Here is a 19,662-nt window from a genome sequence, read left to right as displayed (position 1 = left end):
TCTTAATTTGTGCATTTTATCCTGATGTTTTGTACCTTTCCTGTATATATCTATCAATAATAAAGACAAAAATATATATCTATATACATATATATATATATATATATATATATATATATATATATATATATATATATACATATATATCTTTAGCTCTCTCTCTCAATATATAGATATCTATCTATATATAGAGCGAGAGAGCTAAAGATTATATATATATATATATATATATATATATATATATATATATATATATATATATATATATATATATATATATATATATATATATATATATATATATATACCCACTCACTAGCAGGACTGTGTAGTTTCAGTGGGTTAGAATTCACAAGGATCTAGGAGGGGTGGGCAATCCTGGTCCTCGAGGGCCGGTGTCCCTGCAGGTTTTAGATGTTTCCCTGCTTTAACACACCTGATTCTATTAATCTTCGTCATCAGCTTGTCATCCAGGGCTGCACAATTCTGTTAATGACGTCCACAAAAGAGCGTTCTTCAGCTCTTTTGTTCCCAAACTCATACATACATACATACATATACATATACATATATATATATATATATATATATATATATATATATATATATATATATATATATATATATAAATAAATAAAAAGAGATAGAGAGAGAAATTAGGCCTGAAAGCCAATCGCCTCTGATGTCATCAAGCAAAGTTACCAGCCGACACACACACACACACACACACACACACACACACACACACACACACACACACACACACACACACACACACACACACACACACACACACACACACACACACACACACACACACACACACCTCCTCACAAAGAGCTCACACAGACCGGTGCAGCCGCCCCTCCCCCGCCGCCAGAGCCACGCACCAACTCACACGTGCCCCATGCACCGCAGGAGCAGGCCAGGAGGTGACCGGAGCCGGGCCTGCACACCCCGGGTCTCCTCCATGTCCGGGTCGTGGAGTGCAGCTCAGCTGATGGGACATCCCGGCCCGGCCCGGCCCGGCCCAGCAGCAGAGCCGCCTGTCCTGCTGACAGACACCGCAGGACGGCTCCGGCTCAGAGCCCGTCCACGCCTCGGTGAGTCACAACCATTGTAGCAGCACAAGCACAATTATCAGACAAGGGGAGGTTCATGCTGTGGCTCATCATGTGTGAAGTGGATGTTTATAGGTAAATAAATGACATTTGCTTGCTGTCAAATGTCCAAAACTTAAAAGTAAAAAGGAGTCTCTTTATTTTAAATGTCTGCCATTAACATGTCCCGGTCTGTGGTGTCTGAGTTATGACCTGCTCCCTTTAGTTCTGCTCCACCGCTCTTATGACCATCTGCCCTTTCCTGCTGTCATGTTGTACATTTGCCCACAACTGCACATTACTGCATAACTCAGTTCTGAGGTGACGCGCCGCTCTTTTATTACTTTTTTTCTGTAATGACATCAGTAATTCAAGTGGGAGAAGTCAGCGGAGTATTTGAAACTGAAAGAAATCGCATAAACACGCCGTCCTCCTCACACGCTGTCCTTGAATCTTCGTCTTTGACCACGGTGACTTGTCGAAACCGCTTTGAATTAAAATCCAAATCAATCAAACAGCTTTACATACATAACATGTGAGCCTTTAACTCGCGCATGAATAACGATCAGCAAGTTCACTTCCTTTGTGAAAGTCCCTTTTTCAAGAGTGGCATGACCCGTCCAGGAAGTCTGAATAATCCCCAGAAGAACCACGTCTTACTGTACCATTATAGCATTATTACATCACATTATCTCACGCGTGAAAATGTAAGATGTAGTAAGACATTCGTGGGGCGGTAATTCAGGGGTTGTCTGACTTTTGTTCTCAGACATCTACAATTAACAGGGAGGATGAATTTAGTAGCTCAGGCAGACAAAGGAGGCACTGTTGCCCATGTAGTACAAGCACAGACAGGTAGGGGCTGAAATCTTTAGGTAGAGCTGCACCATAATAGGAAACTATGCAATATCTCTTTCGAGTACTGCAATGATGATATAATCTAACATACGGAAGATAAATACATTTTCTTCTGTTAACATAGACCCCTGATGAGGAATATCATACCAAACGGTGACAAAATAGAATAAAATCAATTAAAATTCATTCCAACAAGATGGATTTAATAGTAAGAAAAATGAAATGCAGTCCAAAACACTCGACTGATCGTTTTAACTCTTGGAAAAAAAAAAAAAAATCATCTCTACGCAAAAGAAATATGCCTTTTAACTTGAGACTTTTAAAAATAAATATTCAGAAAAAAGATGTAATGTTAATATGCAAAGCCATGGACTGTAAGTGTGTTGTTCTTTTTAGTCACGGGTTCTTCCTTTTTCACATTTTCCTCGATCCTCTCTTTCCCTTCTGTCATCATGTTGCTCGCAGCTCTCTGTGTACTGTAGCACCTCAAAAGGGCGGACATCTAGAGCAGTAAGAGTCCATATAATTGGCCAAATACTATAAGGTTCAGAGTGAGAATGGGCAGCGCCGGGAAATATAATAGACCGTCATTTACAGCCCTGCAGTTCGACCATCTCCTTGCAACATTCTCCAATAATCTTGCCACTATACTATTTTCTAGTCCTGCTTTTTACAGAAATTCAATATTTCCCTCAGAAACATGCCTGATTGTTTTTCATTCTGGCTCCTACAAGAACCCTGCAGCAGACTGGATTGTTGACGTTTTATAATTTGACAACATTGTGACCCTGCACTTAAAATAAAGGATCAGCTTTAAATGAATTCTGGCACAAGTCAAGAGGGATCTTTTCAATCATCTGACTGTTAAGCCACAATTTTAACAAGCTAATTACAATAATAGTGACAAGATAAGACAAGCGTTTCTTCACATCAGTGATTACCAATATTGGATGTGGTGTCGTACTTTAAAAAAAAAGTAAAATTCAGCAAGCAAATACCTTTGAGGGTGATTGTTGATATAATAAGTTGACCATCCCTGTTTCACAGGGATAATGTGTGTTTTTTATGGGGGTTTTTTCTCCTCCATCCTAGTTTCCATGTTCACTGATATTACTGTGTAAATTCTTGTATCATTTCCTTGACATTTTACTCTGCTGAAGATAAAGGGGTTCAGACTCACCTTCTGAAGAAGAGACAAAAGACACTATTTGACATTAAAGCCTCAAACTGAGGGCTGTGGTACATCCCCCATCCTCTCTGCTGGGCCCTGCTGTAAATTGCCCCCTGATTTTCTGCCTCAAGACACATCGACACTTAAGGGACTCAGTGGAGCCTGGGGGGAACATGCATGCGTGTGTGTTTGTGTGTGTGCATATGAGTTAATCTGCAGGACAATGGGGTCCAGTCCACACCCCATACACTGGGTATTAAAGCTACGGGCTCCACAGCTGAGCATCTTATTGACAAAAGGAGTTGGACGCATCTGTGGGGGTGTGTACCTTTCCACAGCATGTGTGAAACAAAGCCATGATGGATGGATGGATGGATGGATGGATGGATGGATGGATGGATGGATGGATGGATGGATGGATGGATGGATGGATGGATGGATGGATGGATGGATGGATGGATGGATGGATGGATGGATGGATGGATGGATGAGGAAGGAAGTGGAAGGTAAAAAAAATATCACATTTCAAAGAGTGATGTCAAAAAAAGCGACAGGAGGAATGTCAGGCTGGACGGGGTGATAAAGGTGAATAATAAACATGCATCAGCTTGTTTGAGCTAAAACAGGGCTTAAATTCTTATGCATTAATCCAAACATATAAGATGAAGAAGGGACCCATCACAAACAGTCTTGAAGTGACAACGAAACATCATTTTACTGGGTTTTGTTGCAAATATGTAAAAAGGCATGAAACTTATCATTATGCTTTAGAGCTGCTGGTGATGACAGGCCAACTTTTGTTTTTTAATCCTTCCCAAAAAAACACAAACAAAGGAAGCTCATATGAGAGTGGTATTTATAAATAAAAAGTACATAATTATAGTCCATTGCAAATGAAACACTCAAAATTCCACCAGAAGCTAAGGAAGAAAGCAGCATGCAGCCAGTAATATATTGTAGAAGTGAATGACTGGAGGGCAATGCAGGCACTTTCAGAGCTAATGTGCAAAACAGCTCAGAGACGAGGGTGATAAATGCTTCTATGTCGAACTGACAATGTAGGTTCACCTTAGCTGAGGAACCAGTGATGTAATCTGTTGTCACCTCCCGAAAAATGTAACTCCAGATCAGGTTGATGCGGACGGCAACAAACGCGTTCAGTCTCATGGGTACAGCTGCATTTCCTTCTGCTCATTTCCAGCTACTACTTTGGTTTTGTCATTTCCAAGCCAGACAGAAAGATAGGTTGTTGTGTTTCATACCTTGTTGTGCTGGATTTTAGTGCAGCAGAGAAGAATAAGGATCCTCTTTATATAAATGATGTAGTATCAGATGGTGCATAGACGTAAATATTACCTTGTTATCGCGCCTGAGAGACATAAATGTAAAAAACAAAACAACAGAAAACAAACTCAGTACTGCAGGAGGGTAGTGTTTGGGGGTATAATTACAGAACAACACCGGCAACAACAAACAGCTAGAAACACCAACTAAGGCGTAGTCTCTGCACGCATGACTAGGTGCTACCTCGAAACATAAATCAAATTTTATCCAAAGACCCTGGCATAACAAGCACTTCTTTGATCCTAAAGCTAGCACAACTGATGGATTGGATGGATTCCGTCTTTCATAACGATTCAGCAGCCCTTGTGAAAGTATTTATTAGAAAGAGAAATATGAGAATGCAAACATTCGGCTGTGCACAGAAACACGCTGGTACTCTGCTCGTCTCTCTCCCCACACATCAATACAGTCTTACTGTCTGAGTACAGCAGGTAGGCATCAATTCAGCCTGGCTGCAACGATCAATGATGGTAAATGGAGGCAGCAGGGGGGACAGACAGCGATCTGCCACTTTCTTTTCCCTCCCCTTTATCTCTCCCTCCATCCATTAGAACATCCTTTCCACGTCTTGTTTCACTACAGGAAAGCTCACTTAATGAGTCACAATCTGACTTTGTGCAGCACTCACGCAGTTTTCTCTCTATCAGACTCTGGTTACACAGCCACTGACGGGTATCATGTCTGCACCCTCTCCTCAATGCAAAGCTAAGCTCTGTTTAAGGCCCTGCCAGAATGTTTTATTAATGTTGTCACGTTAAACCTTTGTTCAGCTGTTGTAACCACCGTCAACCTCCATTTTTCACAACTAAAACAAAAAAAACGACTTTTTGTCTATATTAACACATGAATGTGTCTACAAAGCCGGAACTAATATTCAGTCCTTTAGTCAGTCCCTCCAACCCTTCATCTCCACCCACTCCTCCCTCTCTCCATGCTCCACACCTCCTCTATCTCTGCTCAGCCATTTATCAGTCCAGCACCTCCTTTGTTATTCCTCCTTTTTATACTCGCCCATATTCCTCCCTTCTGTGGCCTCCCTCTTTCCTCTCCTTTAACAGCTGCCGGTCTGCGTCTGTCACTGCTGACCCCTCGTTGCCACGCGCCAAGTCCCCCCCACAGAGACCCTAAATCATTAGCATAAGTGCACACACACACACACACACACACACACACACACACACACACACACACACACACACACACACACACACACACACACACACACACACACACACACACACACACACACACACACACACACACACACACACACACACACACACGATAGATAGCTGTCTCTGTCCCACAGAAAGTGAGAAACGCAGACAAATTCACCCTTTGATTCCAGATTCTCATGACATAGTTGTCTCTTCTGTCAATTAAAAGCTTTATAAAAGGCCAAACACTTGAGTTAACTGGACCTTCACAACATGTGCACTGAATTTCAACGGGACAGTCACTCTTAAGTGCCGATTAGATTACGGCCACAGACCCAGCAGCACTGACAATGGCAGCTGGTTAGGGGGATGACATTATGCACAAACGTTTAATCAAAAAAGAGAGAGGATGCGCTATTTAACAGAACACATGGACAGCACATGCTGATCAGACGCAACATTAAAAATAGTGACTGAAGAAATGACTAAAGGGCCTTCCAGGTAGGATGTGTGATGTGCTGGGCTTTGCTGCGGGGCTTAGGACTCATGCTGCGTTCCATTTACCTCGGAAGTCGGAACTCGGAACTGGGAATGACGTCACAGCCGAGTTATCAGCGTTCCAGTTACAAAGTAGGTAAACAAGTTTTTAGTTCGCATATACCACATGAAAAATGTAAATTACACTATAGCAGCATATATATGCCGAACAATACTTGTATACGACTGATTTAGTGTGACCAAAACTAGAATGAAGTGCTACGGATTTTTACAGAGCTCTCTTCTACTGTTTACAACCGGGGCAGCCATCTTGGATTGTGAACTCGGGGGTGGTGAAGACTCTCCCACTTTCCCAGTGGGAAATCCCACTTCGAGGGGCGTTCCAGTTGAAAAAACCAACTGGGAACTGGGAAATCCCCACTTCCGAGGACAAATGGAACGTGGCATTAGAACAGGATCTCATCCACGTAGGGCAGCAGTTGCTAGGTGAGCAAAAAGCTTTCCAGGAAGTTCAACTAGTTTTTCCAGCTGGAGACTTGGATGTATGGGGTATCTTCCAGTCTAATTGTTAGAAGAAAAAGAGTTCCTACCACTTTTAAAGTTGGTGGAGATTCTTTTTAGACATCAACGCTTTACGGCACAGGTCTTCATGTGGGGAAAGTGGGGCATCACTGAAATCCCCACCTTGTCTGTGTCTCAAATTATCTGCAACAGGACCTGTCGAGGTGTCAAAACTGCCCAAGAGCACAGCAGAAAGGCATTCAGGGATCCCCATCTAAAACACACCTCATTTCCCCATCCATCAGATCAAGCCTGATTCACAGAAGCCCCGCCCAGAAACACAGGACCATCAGGACCCCCTACCATCAGTTACCGTCACACAACAAGACATACCCAATGGACCCGCGCCAACGCTTGGATAGGTCCAAGATTTCCTGGCAGCATGAGGGGGACTGCAATATTAGGCAAGCAGCATGAGTAGCTGACTAGTGCACAGTCTAGACAAAATGTTCAAACTTTCCACCCAGACACGTCAAATGGACAACTAATACAGCAGATATTCTCACAAAGCTGTGTGATCCTTATTTTGTTGCTAAAATGCAAGAAACAGAATAGTCATAAGACTTTAATGAAGCAATGATCCAAGTCAGCAAAAGAGTGTGTTTGTGTGAACTGGACTCCTATGAACAAGTGCAGTATAATTATCTACAGCCCTACGAGGACTAACACATGAGACTCAGGTAACTGACTCTCCCAGACCAGAGCACACTCACAGTTTTCATTCTGTAAAAAAAACAAGTTCATTGTTTAATATTATTGCATTGCAAAGAAAGAAAAACGCACATGCAGGGTAGAAAGAGATCATCCAAGCAGCTACTGAGTTCTGAAGTTTACGTGGAGATGCTGTCTGCTCAAATGCAGCTGATGGGTGGCATCTCAATCCTGATCATCTGTATCACTGATTTCCTCTACAGGGACATTTCAAAACAGGCTTTTTATCAACCCCTTTGCTGAACTTGTGAATGTTTCAGTTATACAAAGCTCTGCTGTGACAGAAGCACTGATCTTGTTTTCATTACCTACTTATTTTGGTTTGTTTACCTCGGTTTTTTTGAGTGTTACATACCCTGAGGCATCCCCAAGAAAGCAAGAAAACACTTGAAAAAAGGCAGGTCAGATTGCGGGTCAGGCATAACTCTTCCTTTGTAAGATTCACAACTCAGGCTGTGGTTGAGTTGCTTAAAAGGACAATAAAAGATATCTGAGTTATATTTAAGAGGAATCTAAAACATCAGGGGAATTTGGGCGAAAATCTCCCTGAGCGTGAGTCAAAGAAATGCAGAGAAACTCATCAAGTTTTTCATTGTTTATTCATCATTTACCATTTCTACTTAAGCTCCAACTAGGTTAAAGGGGACCTATTATGAAAAACACTTTTTTTCTTGCTTTAACATAAAGTGGTCTCCCCTCAGCCTGCCAACTCAGAGAAGGAGGAAAGCAACCAAATTCTGCAGTGTCTGTACAGCCGCCCGGATGAGCCATCTAGTATGATGTGGCTTCTACGAGCCGTTCAGATTCTGCTCCCGGGGAAGATAAAAACATGGCTCAGATGCTGAATTTCTAATTTATTTAGCAAAAACAATCAAAAGCTTGTTTTTAAGACATTCAAGGCCTGTTTAAAATAGGTATTAGATGCCATAATAGGTCCCCTTTAAGTATTATTTTCTTGAACTAAAAGTTTGTCTTTTACTTTATTTGAAAAACTACAGATGATAACAACAATGCTGTTCTGCTGTGTAATGTGAAACTAATATTCTCAGAGATATCATCGCACCACGAACGTCTCTTGGCACACTAATCTTTCTCAGATAAACATTGCGTCTTTGTGTTTGCACCCCACACAGGTGGCGACCTCACATTTACGGGTAACATTTACACATGGAAATAGTCATTGTGAAACCCAGTCAATGCACGCGTCCAATTTCAGCTGCATCAGCCTTCGCTTCAAACTCTGAGTCATGTCTCCACAACGAGAATCCAGGTCAGAGTCATGCAGACAGACGATCAGACAAAAAAAAGAGACGGAGTCTGAGGTAATCTATGGAGACACTGATACACTATCTCAGTGAGTCTGTGTGCACACACACAGACAAAGAGAGAGATTCAACAATAGAGATTCACAATTATTGATAGAAAAGTATCAGAAAATCTGAGGAAGCTTCAGTCCTTCAGCATAAATCAGAGCTGGAACAAGACTTTTCCTTTCATATCATGTCAAACTTTAGTAAATATTGCCAAGGATGAATGTATTCTCAGATAAGATTACAAAATGATGGAAAAGCCTTTCCTTGTACCTAACATTTAATGTCTAAAATTAACGATTCGTTGATAATTGTATCTTTCATCCTTTAATCTGAGGACTTCCACCAGAGAGGCAAACAGGTTCACAAATGTCCAGGATATTGAACAGTACGTATTTCTTTTAAACTGCATTTTGAAAAGGCATTTGTTGCTCGTCTTTGGCAGCTCCCGCTTATTAAATTGCTTCAGATAAATTTTAATATGAAAGACTGAGTTGGTTTTCATCTGATTTATTAGAGGAAGACAACTGAAGCATGTCAGAGGAAGAATTCTTCCTTTTATCTGTTCGTCAGTTGATTGAAACTTCCCAAGATGAAACCAGCCTTTCAGTAGACATTTAACCATCTATTTCACCTCCACATTAGACCTTGTTAACGTGCTTACTTTTAGTGCACGTACATGTGCTCTACTTCATTCATGTAATGTCCTTGAAACAGAGAGTGTATAAGAACATCTCCCCTTTATGAAGTGGAAGCTTCAGGCTCACTGAAAACCCTTTCAATTCCTGTAAAACCTGGGACCGCTTGCAGGACCACATCGGTGACGTCGGAGCCCAGGGCTTCTAAGATTTTGAGGCAAATTTACATTAAGCCTAATGATATTTCACTCAAAGCAGACTGGCTTACACCAAGTGGTAAGAAAAAAAGCAAGAGAGGGGATATACATAAAGGAAAACAGGATTAAAGTAAAGAATAAGGGATCAAAAAATACTTTCAAATAAAATTACTTTAGAAAAACAAAAAAAGGCTAAAGATATAAATGTACACAGGAATACATACAATAATACATGAAAAAATGTTTAGAATAGTTCTTTGATGTTTTGGCATTTCTTTATTTTCTTAATTATTTTAGTGACATGTTTCCATGAATGATTTTCATGTATTTGCTTAATCTTATTACACTGCTATGTTTTTCACTGTTCTGCATTGTTTATTATTATTACAAAATAGAACATAAAAGATATTTGATAAATATAGTACAAATTAAATGTAGAAAGAGCTCATATTTGAAATAAATAACTCCATCCTCCTGAGGTGTGGTGCGCAGGAGTTAGCACCAGAACAAATTAACTAACTATTCCCACTTTGCCGGCATGTTCAAATATTAAATCAAAGCAAAAAGTACATCAAAATGAATTGAAGAAAATGTTCCTAATACCTTTGAGAAATACAGTGTGCATTTATGAAAATATCAACACATACTATTCAATAACAGGCTGAAACCGTCTGCACGCAGCCGCGGGTGCAGACATTAAGGCACAGCAGGGCTGAGCAGAGTGGGCCGTGTGACTCGCAGGTAATAGCAGACCTGTTAAATGAGAGTCCGGAGCTGATGCTGGTAAACACGGACGCCCAGCCAGCAGCTTCTCAGCTCACCGCAATTTAGCGGCTTACGGCAGCTCCATTTCCTCCACTTGGAGGGAGCAACAGACTGCTTGTAATCTGCTTTACTTTGGGATTAGCAGCTCTCTGCAGGAGTCGCTCTCTGTCCGTCTGTCCGTCCATCTCTGTCATGACTCCTTCAGCACCCTCAGAGCTCATTTATGATAACACGTACGTGTCCATCTGTCACTCTCGCAGCAGACGGAGTGAAGGATTACTGGGTATTCAACTCATGCAGACAGCCTCGCGTGAAGTCCTCCAAAACACTAACATGGCTCTCAGAAATTACGCTGATTGGTTGAAAACTCCCCACTTTCACCACAAAGAGTTTCAAGCACCAGAACTGATAAAGGTGAAAAAGAGAGATGGGTGAAAAGCCCATCAACAATCCAGTTTACAATCCAGATTATTTTAAAACACCACCACAAAGTAGCTCTGGTCCAATCTGGGCTTTTCCACTTTGAAGCAAATGTGAAGGACCAATAACACACTGACTCTACCAAGAGAAGGCTGCATATTACAAAATGCAGCACTGATGGTTAGAAATACTTCTGAGGGCACTTCCACGTGTCAGCAACATTACAGTATGAACATCGTCGTTGGTAAAACACCAACGACGAGCGAGCACTGGACCTCTGTGGCTTAGAGTATGTACAGCATTTCTCCTCATCTTACTTCTACAAAAAAATAAACATAAAATGATTATCAGGTCAGTTCATGTAATTCTTAGATAAAGAAATAAATCATAATACAGAAAAATGCACAATAAATGTCAATGTAGTTTGCCTTTCTGGTTCTCACGTCTCTTAAAATATCTAACATTCAAACTGTCACACTAGAGACTAATGGGTGGCCTCGCTGTAAAAAACAACAACTTTAATCTCCTTTTTCTTAGAAATTTAGATGTTTATCTTTCAGAGAAAAATAACTGGTTTCAATATATTTTCCATCTGTTATGGAATTCCATTAATTTTTGCATTAGGCTAAATATAAATGCGGGACACGTAAAAGTTTTATTATTTCCAGTGTTACACAGGGACAAATTTGATCACAGTCCTATTACCGAGTCCCATCATATAAAATTATAAAATTACACCAGACATTAAGGCTTTATCCACAGGAAGATGACACGCTCATAGTTTCAAAAACGTTCTTTGTAAAGATGCAGATGTGTCCACACGAATGTACTGTAAAGTACACACCAGGCCTGATAGTGGTGCTGTGATGCTATGACGGAAAACAGTCATGGCATGTGCACAAACACAGAAATCTGTAAACATAGAAGAACAAGTGACATTGGTGTGACGCAAGCATCTCAGAAAGGTTGCAGAGAGGCAGTAACAACGGAGCCACGTGAAAGGCGTCTCCAAATCTTTCCACTCTGGAACCTGATTTTAAAAATGATTCTTTACAGACCCCCAAAACGCCAGCGTTGTGTGGATGATACACTGGTTTTATTAAATACTTTTACGTCTTAGGGTGGGTGGGGCCTAAGAAAAATATTCTTCCATAACGTCCACTTTCTGTGCTTCACAATTTATTATTAGGGCCCGAGCACTGACAGTGGGAAGCCCCTATTGTATCTGTAGGAGGTTTTTTTTTTTTTTTTTTTTCCTGACGAAATGAGGGCCTTTTTGCCCCCCTAAACATGCCCCAAAAGTCCCCAAATTTTGCGCACAAGCCAGGGCAGGTGAAAAATGTGATATGTAATGGTTTGCATTAATGGGCGTGGCCTAATGGCTCAACAGCGCCCCCTAGAAAACTTTGTGCCTCAAGCCCCAATACAGTTTGACGTACATGCACGAAATTCGCTACACACCTGTATCATGTCGCAACTTAAAGAAAAGTCTCTTGGCGCCATGGCCGAAACCGAACAGGAAGTCATTTTGAATTAATTGTGTAATTTTGGCGCAATTTATGCCATTTCTTCGGCCGTTAATGCGGCCCGAACCATAACGTGCACCCAGCTGTGTTATACATCAAAATGTGCGTCTCGATCCTGCGACGATGCGCATTACTTTTCTCAGTCAAAAGCATTACCGTGGCGACAATAGACACCAAAAAGTGCGACCCCCCTTCATCTGATTGGTCCATATTTGATAGTTCCTAATTTCTGCCATAACTTTTGAATGGTTTGACATAAAGACTCGTGGGTGGTGTCATCGGACATGGTTTTGAGTCCTTGAACATAATTGGTGCAAATTAGCCCCGTCCCTTCATCTGATTGGTCAATATCTGATAGTTCCTACTTTCTGCCATAACTTTTGAATGGTTTGATATAGAGAGTCGTGCACGGTGTCATCTGCTAAATGTCCAGGCCTGAAGAATCTACATGCAAGTCATACAAGCGCTTTCACTGCAGCACGCCTGAACGTGCACAAGGGTGCGAGGGCCCGTTCATCGCTGCTTGCAGCTTTAATTTTTCATTATGACTGAAAGATTCCCAAATTAGCTGGTAAATAAATAAGTTTTGTACAATATTTGTGACTTGTTTATTTTTCTACAAAATAAAGCAGCTGTGAGGGAACATCCCTAAGACCAAGGACTGTAAGGAGGTAATGAGATGCACAGCTCCTCAGCCTGCCCTCCTTCTCACCCCCACCACCTACAAGTCCGTTGTTCAGACGCAACCTGGGACCAAAAGTACTGAGGAGGTGGTGTTTTCAACACTACAGACTGGGATGTTTTCTGTGAGCCACAAGAAGATGATGAGAACGTAATGTGACAAACGAGAGGAACGAGAAGAAGAGAGGCTTTACGCAGACTGTACTAAGATGGGTATTGCTTACTTTATAATGTGAAGGTCATTCGGTGTACATCCCATCATCATGAGCTGCGGTAACTTTTTACCGCCCTTTAAGATGGGACACAGTGACGGCACCACAACAAGAAACGGACCGCCTCCACCGCCATGGTTCAAATGTTAATGACCACTGTAGACTCTTCAAAATTAATATGTTCAATTACTAAAGGGGCTCACGGTCGTTTTTTTAGGCAAAAAGTATTTGGATTTGACATTATGTTATATAACATCTTTAGGCGTGGATGTAAACAGGCAAATCTAATTAGTTGCTGCAACTCACTGGAGAAAAAGAAGCCTCACACTTTCTGATCAAACGAAGGGAGAAGTCAAATTGATGAGTATCTCTTTCTGAAAACAAAGACCTCGGCTCATTACAAGTGAACTGCACTGACAACCGCCTGTATGCCAGGCGCTGTAACGTTCCCATGACGACTCGAGAAATACTGATGAGGCATATACACAGGCAACGGTAGGACGAAGGCCTACACAGAGCATATCTCTATTGTTAGTAACACAAAAGGAGGGAACAACACGGAGATCCAAATATAGGAACAGACTAATGAGCTGGTATCATCTGCTCCATCGTTTCCATATCTCCTCATGTCCCCATTGTTCCATCACCCTGTTCCTGTCCCTCCTCCCCGTCAGCCACAGAAAGCCCAGACACTTCCCCAGCGCCACACCCCTGACTAAAGAAATATATTGATTCAAGTATTTTTTATCACGTGATAGCAGCTTTGTTCTCCAAAGACAGGAAGATAGCGGAGTAAAACTGGACAACTCCCTCCGATCAGGCCGAGGATATCAGTGTAAAGGTCAAAGCCGTTTCCAGGCTCCACTGTCTTAAATCAGTAGCATCAGAGACCACGGCATTGGTTAAAATGTATTGATACACGGAAAACTAAATTCACTGGAATCAGCCAAAGGCAAGAAACATGTATCATATTGTCAGTCCACATTAGTCTGATTGTTGCACTGCATACCTCACATGCTTCCTTTACCCAGCGGCGTCCGTTGGCACTGCCTCCGGGAAATCAAGGAAGAACCTGACCAGAACCAGAGGAAAAGACGAACCGCTCTTTAATCCATCCAATCCAAACTAGTCCAACAAATATACTGTGCCATTATGGCTTAAAGTTGTGTCTAAACAGGGAATTGATATCAATATAGATTAACTGTTTGAGTGTTACTTCCCTCATGTGAGACCCTTCCAGTCTCTGCCGCTCTTACACACTGAAACACACACAGCGAGCCAGACGTAGACTCTTCAGTATCACTGCCACCTCCGGTTTCGTTGACTATTTCAAGGTGATCCGTCAGATCTGTTACAAATGCAAATCAGCAACCTCGTATCACTCTGCAGCACATGTGCTTCCTTAAATGTTTCTGTCTGTGGAATTCAAACAAGTACCATGGAAAAGGGAAGGACACACGGCTGGTTCACACGGCTGCCTGTGCTCGTATCTCTGCATCGGTTTTACACCGTGCATCGGGCCGTCCTTCCAAAGGAGTGACTCATCTATACCCAAGTGGGTCCTCATCGTGTGTGCCAATGCAATTTTTTTTCCCCCTCTCGTCTCTCTCTCTCTTAATTCGTTTCCTTTTTCTCTTCACTTCGATTCACACAGAATAATTTCAGCAGGAGAGTAAAAAGTACTGACAAGATGGCATAATAAACAACGCTCCTGCAATCCTTTCAAGTTTGGTATGAGCTCAAACAACAAAGTCTCAAATCTAAATATGTTAAAGCCACGTCGCTCCGCTGCACAAAAACTAAAACTCAGGAATTGGTACATTTACAACACGTCCTGGGAGGCAAAATCATGTTTTATACATCTGTTACATATGTTTTCCTTTCCAACTGGAAACGTGCCAACATTTTATTACATTGAACTAAAGTATTATCGTGCACATTCGTACTTCCATGTCATTTGTGGTTCATTAGAGTTAGACTAGAAAAAAATTACATGGTTACAGGTTGGCATCATGTTGCCCCCCAAAAAAACATTACGGTCTCAGATTTTCTGCACTTTTCTTGTGACACTTGTACATTATGGACACATTTTCTTATGGCTTGTTCATATGTTTTAGCAAAAAAATAAAGCCACTTCTGGCAACATGGGTGCAATATAGACACGCTGGACTGACAATAATGTGCAAATGGGGGGAAGGGGGGGAGTCCGTCTCACGTGTTTTGTAATGCAACATTGTCTTTCTAAAATATGTGTCTTACTCTTACGCCATTGGATGACACATGAACTCCTCCCTTGTGCTCAAAAGTAATGTTCCCACAAAGAGTGGCTTTGAGCACAAAGGACACTGAAGACAAGATGATGCTATCATCTTAAAGCCTAAAGCAATAGCAAAACAAGCATGTGATGAAACCTGTAGCTCATGAAGATGATACACTCTTAGGGCTCATTTGAGGAGCATGTTGTCCACCTTACTACTGTAAAGGCATTAAAGTCATAGCTTGGGATATTCGGATAAAACAAATATATATTGTGGTTACATGGGAGACTGTGGCTATTTAATTCAAAAATGTTGTGAAGGCAAAACGAGTGGCGGGTATTTGGCACGCACTGGCTAACAATTAAGGATCAACAGTGCCGAACTAAGCACAAAACTGTGAGGCACAGCGGCGAGGGCTCTCAAAAACACTCCACAGTGAGTGACAGACTGCCAGACCACCCTGGAATTAATTCATTTCAATCCTTGGCTAATACACATCATGCATAAATAAACATGAATGACTAATAAATATCTTGTTTTTGCCACTTTCTCCCACCTTCCACCGGGAACTTTACAGGGACATAAATAATAAAATTTCACAGCTGCTGAATAACATCATGAGCCTGCAGTGCAACAACTGTCTGGGACTGGCTTATGAGCAATGATTGCTTTTATGTGATAAAGTGATCATGACATTTTTACTATCCTTCCCTCACAGACATTTACAGTAATTCAGAGTGGGTTTACTGCTCTGAACTGGTGACAAACCTCATCAAACTGTGGCTTAAGTGTTGTTCTGCCTTGTGTTGTGCCTTGTTTATAATCATTCAAGTGTGTGCAGAGCAGCGTGCCTTCACAAGATATGGTGGCAGTCGTGTTTCCGCTCAGAGGACTCTGAAGTGGCCTGATGAAAGCTTGCACATGGTGGTGGGGAAACGAGGCTGAACCCCAGCTGCGACAGTGGAGCTGAAATAAAAGTGACCAAACTAACACAGGCCCCTAATCGCAGGCTCGCACAGCAGCATCAACTTAACGCTTGATGTCATACTATGAACAATTAACCAAGTGTCTTTGTGTCCGCTACACAAATGAACCACATACTTTGAAGCTGTGCCACGCCCATGTACTATTTCATCAGCTAGCACCAGTGACATCCAATGTAACTGCAATTGGACCAGCTGACACTCGAGCTTGACATCATCCCTTTCAAAGTAAAAGGACAGTGATGTCCAGGACACTTACAGCGCATGCGTGTGAGGTAGAGCCGTTTCTCATTTCCCTCTTACACTGGCGGATACCCTGAATCTAACGTGTGCCTGTCCTTTTTGCATGAACTGATATGGGATGGCGTGTCGACCGTACGTGTTGAGGGTACACTTGATCGCAGGTCAGGCCTAATGTAATCAGAATTGACATGGGGTTGCGGGTCCTGGGTGGGATTTGTTGTCGACAAGAGGAGGATGTCCGTGAGAGCCGTGGTCGTCATTACTCAGCTTATTCACAAAACCGTCCTCTGCAACTGGCGGCTAAAATGACAGACAGACTTTTCAAGAAAGGAAACTTGGGTCATTGACAAACTGAAGAGCCGCAGAAAGAACTTTGCGGCCAACGAACACAACAGCAGGAGTGGCAGAGGGAGACTGCCGGTCTACACAAATCCCACTGTTATTCCGCGTGGATCCACCACCTGCTCCATCTCTGGCGTCAGCCAGTTCTTCTGATGTTGGTGAAGCCAGCGAGGCCCATCAAACAGGCAGGGGGCCGTCATGTTACGTAGTACCAGTCGATAACGCCTCCCGACTCATCATCCGTCCCCTCAACCCGGCTTCAGGCACGGGGAGGCAATAACACGCCTGGCGTTTACATTAGCCAGTCCCCGTTAGAGACACGTTCTTCATCCAGGGATAATAGTGGGGTCTAACATATTTCGGTCCTTCTGCTACTGGAACAGCAGCGTAGTTTGTACTTGATGACATCACAGCTCATCTAGCAGACTGGCATGTATTCAAAAGCTCTTTCATTCAATTGATCATAAAATAAACTAACTGAACATTAATACAACCATTGTATTATACAATGTGTTTTTTAACAGATATATGCATTTTTACATCAGCCATGTTATTAATAAAGGAAAAAGGACATTTTAAAAACTTAACCACAATAATAAATATCCTCAAATGAAAATAACATTCTGTTATGCAACAACACATTTATATACTTGTTACTTTCTGGAGAAAACATATATCTAAATCCATAAATATATTACTTCATAGTAGAGCAGAAGAAGTGGATACATTAAGGTTAATAAACGTCTGGCTTTTGTTGCACTTTATAAAGAACAGCTTCATTCAGTCATCATCAGCTACAGTGAGCCTCTAAAAGCTCCCTTTTGTAGCAGTGTAGCAAATATACACCAGACAAGTCACAATATTTCTCCATGAAGGACTTAAAATATGTTGGAGGAAAGAAATAAAACATATAAATGTTCCTATGTAAGGAGCTAAGGCTGATGGAATGGCTTGTTACAAAAATGAAATTAGTCAAAGGTCATGACATTCACCTCCACCTTCAACTGCCTGATCCAATTTTATAGATTTATATCATTCTTATCAAAGAGCACCTAAAATGTACTTCAGGCTCATGAGCGCAGCAAACTTAGCCTTCATGATCTGTCCCAATCTCTGAATTCATTCAGGTCAATGATGCAGTAACTAGGGTTACCTTGCTGATAGTTTTGTTCTGATGTCACGGTAACAACTGATGCTGTGAATGGCTTAAGGAATCATTTTAACTCTTTATCCAAGTTATGCTACAGTGAGAACTTCATGAATTCATAAAGAATTGAACAAAGCAACGATTACTTCCTATCAAGCTCTTTTCCAGTCTGGGAATAAACGTGTTCTTGTGTGGGGTTTCGGCACCCTCCTCCCTGCTTCTCACCTTCACAGAGTCAACACCATCTGCAGTGACACTCCACTGTTCCCTCTTCTCTGATCCTCCTCATATGCTGGTTAAGTCTCTTGTATTTCTCCCACCTCTCTCCTCTCTTCTCACCCGCCATTGCCTTCTCCTCCCATCTGCAGGGATGCAAGTATCTCTCAAAAAGCAGAGCTCTTCTCCCCACCTCCACAGCTCTCATTTGCTTCCTTCTCACCTTCTTTTACCTTTCTTCTCTATCTACTTCTTCCAGCTTCCCTAAGCCCACCCACCTCCTTGATTCCTCACGTTAGCGCTCTCCCTGCGACATATCAGTCAGCTTTTATTACTCTCTCCAGTCTTTTAACTTTCTGCTCATCCCTGCCGCCCTTTCCCCTCGACTCAACTGAATCCATTGCAGAGTCAATGAGTCACAGGTCTGCTCCTCGGTCATGACTCGGTGTGAGGAGCAGAGAGAAGCAGCTGCAAGCTGCACTCGTTCAAAAAAAAAAAATGCAGAAAAAAAAAAAAGGCATCGATCTTTGAAATGTTCAAGTAAAGCATAAGGGCCTCTATAAAGACAGAAGTTGTGGCCCTTTGATGGTTGTGTTTGTTGACACAATGTCAAGGAGGAAAGACATCAGCAGTGATATGTAGCAACAATCTAGGCTCTGACTGATATGCTACAGCGGGACCATAATCCATTATGACCAATTATGTGCCTTTTTATCTTTCAAGCATGGAGTTATGCACACATTACATCGATGATTACAAAACACAAAAACTATTATGTTTTTTAATTATTGATGAGTTTGAGAACTAAATCAATACATTACGATAAAATAAAAACGTCTTCTGCCTCAGTCCCACAGGAAGTGAATGTTAGTGCACACTCATTACTTTATTGGTACCGTTGAGTGTATATCTTGTCAAGTAATGTTCACTTTTCGATTATACATATAAAAACAGATGAGTGGCGTCAAGTAAAATTTGCTTTTCTACTTCTAAACTGAACCTCTCCTCATACAAAGTTCAAATATCAGCTTAAATCCTGTCAACAGTTCACCCACAGACCCCGCAGGAATATGTAAAGTCCATGTTTGGAGCCCTCTCAGGGTATTTCACCTTGAAAATTCACCAAATTCTCAACGCTAGTCTGATGTCTAACTTCCTGCCAGCTTGAGCCGCTGTGTGTAAATTGACCACCGTCTTTTCTGTTCTAGTCAATGACCATATTTTAGATTAGATCCCGTTACTTCCCCTGTATGAAGAACGTGTGTTAGACTCGTCGGGAGGGAAGAGGAGTCGGGGGGGTAATCGAGTGGTACTGCGTCACATG

General features: G+C 41.8%; 1 protein-coding gene across 1 annotated transcript in view; it reads right to left on the bottom strand.

The window, feature by feature from the left end:
• Nucleotides 1–19,662, bottom strand: part of LOC133452589 (SPRY domain-containing SOCS box protein 4-like) — a 72,631-nt gene that overhangs the window by 42,611 nt on the left and 10,358 nt on the right. The gene's annotated exons all lie outside the window — the stretch shown is intronic.

This window comes from Cololabis saira, chromosome 10 (assembly GCF_033807715.1).
Source record: "Cololabis saira isolate AMF1-May2022 chromosome 10, fColSai1.1, whole genome shotgun sequence".
Classification (NCBI taxonomy): domain Eukaryota; kingdom Metazoa; phylum Chordata; class Actinopteri; order Beloniformes; family Belonidae; genus Cololabis; species Cololabis saira.
Note: the sequence above shows the minus strand (reverse complement) of the source record. Positions and strands in the feature narration are given on the sequence as shown.